This window comes from Sinocyclocheilus anshuiensis, unplaced genomic scaffold (genome assembly GCF_001515605.1).
Source record: "Sinocyclocheilus anshuiensis isolate Anshui unplaced genomic scaffold, SAMN03320099.WGS_v1.1 scaffold758, whole genome shotgun sequence".
Classification (NCBI taxonomy): Eukaryota; Metazoa; Chordata; class Actinopteri; order Cypriniformes; family Cyprinidae; genus Sinocyclocheilus; species Sinocyclocheilus anshuiensis.
Window position 1 is genome coordinate 861,032 of NW_015548126.1, and position 5,670 is coordinate 866,701.

The following is a 5,670-nucleotide window of genomic DNA, read 5'->3' on the forward strand; positions in this document are numbered from 1 at the left end:
TGTGTGTGTGGATGGGTTTATGTTATGTAAAGGACATGACGGGTTTATATCAGCTTTGTGGTGGAACTCTGTGATACACAGATGAAAAGTCAGCAAGAATGACAAAATGATTTCACTTATCATTCAAAAAAGACTCAGAGAGATCACAGCATCTCACCCAAGTGATAGAACGATCGAGGACAGTGACTTGCATTCTCTCAGCAAATTTACACACATGCACACAAACCTGTACACCTTCTAAGAACCTCCTATATACTTCTGTTATTTATAAATTTAGTTGAACATAATTACTGCACCCTTACTCTAAATGCGTATTCACACTAAAGAATGAAATATAAAGACTATGTAAGGGAAACAGGTCAATTTAGCTCAAAGGGAATCATTTAAGATTTTAAAGGGCAAATAAAATTAAATAAAAGACTGGCAAAAAAGCAGTGAAATGTGTGTAAATGAAAAATACATTGGCACGTAAGCTAAAAAAAAAAACTGAACCTAGTCCAACAGAGAAGATTTATTTTTTAAATATTTGTGAGAAGGTTTTAAATAAATTATATACTTTATGTGAAATATAAAGTCACAAATGTGAGAAACAACAAGGTTATAATGGTCAGAAATCAAGTTCTAAAGAAATCAATTCTGAGATATAAAATTGTAATTATGATAAATTAATATGCAGTTGTAATATATTGAAGTCATATTGTGAAATATAAAGTTGCATTTTTTTTAATTTAGTCTGAGGCAGAAATGTATTCCCATGCTTTATTAATTTGTTCCCCCATTTTAACTGAATGGTGGCCATGATTTAACTAAAATGAGGGAACAAAATAATAATAAATAGCCACGAATATAATAATATAATATAATAATAAATAGCCACATATTAAAATATTCTGTGAGAACTAATTCTTCATTCGTGGCCACAATATCTGTTCTTTTCTGTATGTCATATGCAGGGCTCCACAGAAATATGAATCCATACAGACGTGTAGAGACGCAATGTAGCAACAGAGGGGTTTTTTGTAACTAAAACATAATTGTATGTTCGCAAAAATGGTACTGCTATTGTTTAGCAAATTGTTAGGTCTCTTCATGGTTGGTGCCAATGCCCCTTGCTGCAGAAGCAGAATCCTGTAGGAAACACTGGTGTGTGGAAACATGCCTGTGGAAAGTGTGTTAATGCATCTGTGTGTGTGTGTGTGTGTGTGAGTGAGTGAGTGTGTTGTAAGTGAATTTGATGACTGTGACACGGGAAAATATAGGGCACTGTGTTCCAGAGGACAGCAGGTGCATGATGTACCTTCCTCTCACAACACATCCATCTCTCCCTCTCTCTCTCTTTGAAGCAGAAGCAGTCTTGTGATGTTGTTTCCCATCAGAGGATGTAGCAAATGCTGGATCTGTTGTCTAGTATTACACTGCTGATTTAATACAGATGTTTATCTGTGCTTGTATGTGTACGATAATGCATTTATATTGATTTCCCTCTAAATTAGAGGTGAAATAGTCCCCGCCAATGAGATATACAGCACAGATATACGCCACATGCCACATGTCATTAAGTTTAAGATGATGCTGTTTAAAGAACACTGCTCATGATTTATTGAGGTTTGTTTGCATGTATGCCAGTAGCTCTCTCTCTCTCTATATATAGGACATACGTGTTCTCTTATAGGTCAGGGCAGAAGATAACACACACTAACATACACAAGCAAGCAGTCACATATGCTTAGAAAGATCAAAGGGATCAGACAAAGGAAGAAAGAGGGTTGCTATGTTTTCTAAATATGGCACTACAGCATTTCCATATTTTTTTGGACATGTACCATAGTAATTCCATGGTATTTATAGTTTACCATGTGAATTCGGTAATCATGGTAATAATTTAATATCATGGTTTATATCAAAGAACTACTTACCATCTGATACTATCATTATACCATGTCACCAACATGTAGAGTACCATAGTATTACCATGTTTTTGTACATATACCACGGTTATTCCATGTTTTTTGCACATTTAACCATAGTAATTCAACTGAAGTACCTAAATATCATGGTATATGAGCATGGTGGTCAATCAGTACTATGATAAATATCAAAGTACCATGGTGGTACTACCACGGTAAAAGCAGAAAAAGTAAAGTCGGAGGAGAAATTTTCTAGAATATATTTTCTGGACATGTGTCGTTGTAATACCGTGGTTTTGATTAAATTGAAATATCTTTTATGTTAGTATGTTTCTGAATATGGAAATCATTTAATACTATGGTATTTATCAAAGTATCATGGTTTTATCATCTGATATCATCACTGTACCATGGTACCACCATAGCTTTTTTGTAACAGGAATCATATGGAGGGAAAAAGTGGGATATAATCAAATGTATGCAGAGTAACATGGTATTACAATATTATTTTGTACATGTATTATGGTTATTCCATGTTTTTGGACATTTAGCATGGTAATTCATAGTATACTTTGAAGTATACCATCTGATGCTATTTTTATACCACAGTAAGAATAGAAAGAGAATTCTGTTTCTATAGCATTAATGTATAAATTAAGAAGGCTAGAAGAAAAAGTGGGTGGGTCTGTGAGAAAGGGAATGCATAAATGAGTGAGATAAAAGACAGGATTGTAATGAGGAAAAAAAGAAAGGGTGCCAAACTGGGGTGGGAAATGATGAGAGATGGGGGAAGTGTATGTAGTGTGGAGCTCGAGGGTGAAAGAGAGAAGAGAAGGAGGAGAGATGTTGAGCTTTTTGAGGCTCCTCTGGAGGAATAATCTGTGGCCCTTGGTGTGGTGGAAATGCCACAGAGCCTCAGGCTAAGTGAGTCAAACACAATCTCTCTGTATAGATCATTACTCGGACATCAAGATCCTATATGATTTTAAAAATAAGCTCTGGGTATAATCTAAAAGCAGAAAAGAGAAATGGTTTATATGTGTTTGAAGGGGTAGGGTATTTTTTGAGCACCAAATTTAATTATTAAATGTATACTTTTATTCAGCAAGGATGCATTAAATTGATTAAAAAAAAGACATTTATAATGTTAAAAATGTCTATTTCAGTGCTGGTCTTTGGAACTTTATATTCATTGTATAATCCTGAAAATGTATGGTTTCCACAAAAATATTAAGCAGCACAACTGTTTTTAAGATTGATAATAAGAAGAAAAGTTTCTTGAGCAGCAAATCAGTATATTAGAATGATTTCTGAAGGATCATGTGACTGAAGACTGGAGTGATGATGCTGAAAATGCAGCTTTGCCCTCACAGGAATAAATTATATTTTAACCTCTTAAGACCCTGCGGCCTCATATGAGGACATTATATTTTTGTGAATTTCTCTGAGACTGTACATGCCACAGTTTTAAGTCTGGATGTCCTGAACAGAGCACATTCAGGGCATTTCAGAGATACTAAAGGTTTGGATGTTTCACCATGACCACTCCCTCTCCTTGGTCTTCAAAAATGTCTGAAATTAATTTAGTGACACTCTTATGGAAATATGATCATATTTTGTAATTATCGTTTAAATCTGACTAATTTTTAAACTGTGTGTCATAAATCAACATCTCAGGAAAATGTTATGGGGTTTCAAATCAAAATATGACTTTCTGTTACGAAACAGGACATTGATTTCATACATGTCCTCATATGAGGACACCGGGACTAAAGGCATGTTTATTACGCATTTTGGGAGACATAACAAATTAACAGGGAAATAAATTATATTTCTATATTCTATGAAATATTATATATTATTATGAAAATCTTGTCAATTATTACTCCCATTATTACACTTGTTTTTTCATTACATGTTGCCCCAAAAACACATTAATATGCAAATTAGATTTAGTTTATAGATACATTGTATATAATGAGAAAACCCGTTTATGGCCATTTTACACACATTTTGCAGAAAGAAAAATAGTATATTGAATCATTCTGTTATAACATAGTTGAGAATCATCTTTATAAAAAGCATGATAAAAAATCTTGAAAACTAAAAATGTATTGGTGATTTAAAAAATCAATTGTTTTTGCCTATTCATGTTCATTCATGTCTTTTTATTTTTTTAAAGAAATTGAGTCCCGATGTCCTCTACCGAGGACATAGCATAACTTATGAATGAAATACCTTTTTTTAATATATATACTTTTTTACATTATTTTTAATGCTCTAAACAATGTAAAGACATGGAAAAAACTAACTTTTTCCTAAAACGTTTTTCTCGGGTTAAAATATAAATTCAATTAGAAAATTGATATTTTAAATTGTTTAATATTTTACATTTTTTGACTCGAGTAGAAAATGAGTAGAAAATGAGGTTGCATGTGTTTGAGATATGCTAAAAGGTTTGATGTGCTGCTGTATATAGTACAGTGAAGTTGGCTGCGTTTCAGATTTCACTGCAAAGAGCCGGTTGATGTTTTTAGGGTTAATGTACACTAAATGAGGTTGCGAACATTGAAAAATTAGGTCAAGTGTTGGAGTGGGGTTAGGCATGTTGTAATGTGTGCTTCTGCTTTGGATTTGAAAGAAAAGCACTTTGAATGAGCTCAGCTCTCTGAGTGGGATCAGTAAAGATCAAGTTAAGGGTTAAAGGAAGGCTAATGTGTGTGGAAATGAGTGTGTGTGGAATAGTAAAGGTCTCTGAGGCATTTGTTAATTGTATAATATAAAACAGCCTAGAGCAGCACATTTTGTCTGTTTAGGCTTGCAATAGAACAAAAAAGGTATAAACCTCCATTGAAGGTACAAAAGCTAAAAGGTACATCTCATTTACCCATAAAGTGTACATATTAGTACCTTTTGAAAGAGATCCGCCCCAGTGACAGACAGTTTTGTACCTTTTTTCCGAAAGTGTATATATTATTTGTTTCAGCTTTAACTCAAACTGTGTTTTGCAATTTTGTGTGCATGTTGTGAATGCGAATCACGACTCAAGTTTCCTGCTTGTCGACCTTGTAGCTCTTGTTTTGGTTAATTCTGTCTGAAGCTGTCACTGCCGGTAAAACACTTAGGCCGAGAATGTTGCCCCATTCATAATGACACTGCAGCCAGCAGGCGACCAATCAGAGCACTTTTGCTGGCTCAGGGTGACCAGTCAGAGGAGGACAGAGAGTCGATGTCACCTGTTCCTAGAAAGATTCTTGGGTGTATTTACAGGTGTCTGTGAAAGCGAATATATGTCTGGTGACCTTTTATCTGTGCGCATTTCCCGTTATGTAAAAAGACTGCACTGTCTGACACTGACTCATTATAGTCTGCAAGTGTGCAGTGCTGCTGTTAAGTGTGTATCAAGTCCTTCTCAAAGCAGGTCAGTCCACTCGATGGACACCTTGGTAATGCTATTTCTCGCCTCAGGCAGAGCCATAACAGTCAAACTGTTACAGTCACTCAGGGGGAGCACTTATTCAGATTAAAAACAACATATATTCAGATTAGTGCTTAATTAATATGGAGTTTTGAGTGAAAATGTTAACTGCTTGTTTTTTTATAAATAAATTGCTGTGGGTGAATGCAATTTCCCCAATTTCTAATTTTTTCAATTGCAAATTCTCAGCTGTTTTTAAGAGTTTTTATTCATATACATGAAGGGTTTTTTTAAGAAAGGTTAATCCAGTTATTGGTGATTTTACATTGACTAAAACAATATATA

At 34.3% G+C, this 5,670-nt stretch overlaps 1 protein-coding gene across 1 annotated transcript in view; it reads right to left on the minus strand.

The window, feature by feature from the left end:
• Window positions 1-5,670, minus strand: part of LOC107704744 (neuronal tyrosine-phosphorylated phosphoinositide-3-kinase adapter 2-like) — a 42,877-nt gene that overhangs the window by 19,165 nt on the left and 18,042 nt on the right. The window lies entirely within an intron of this gene.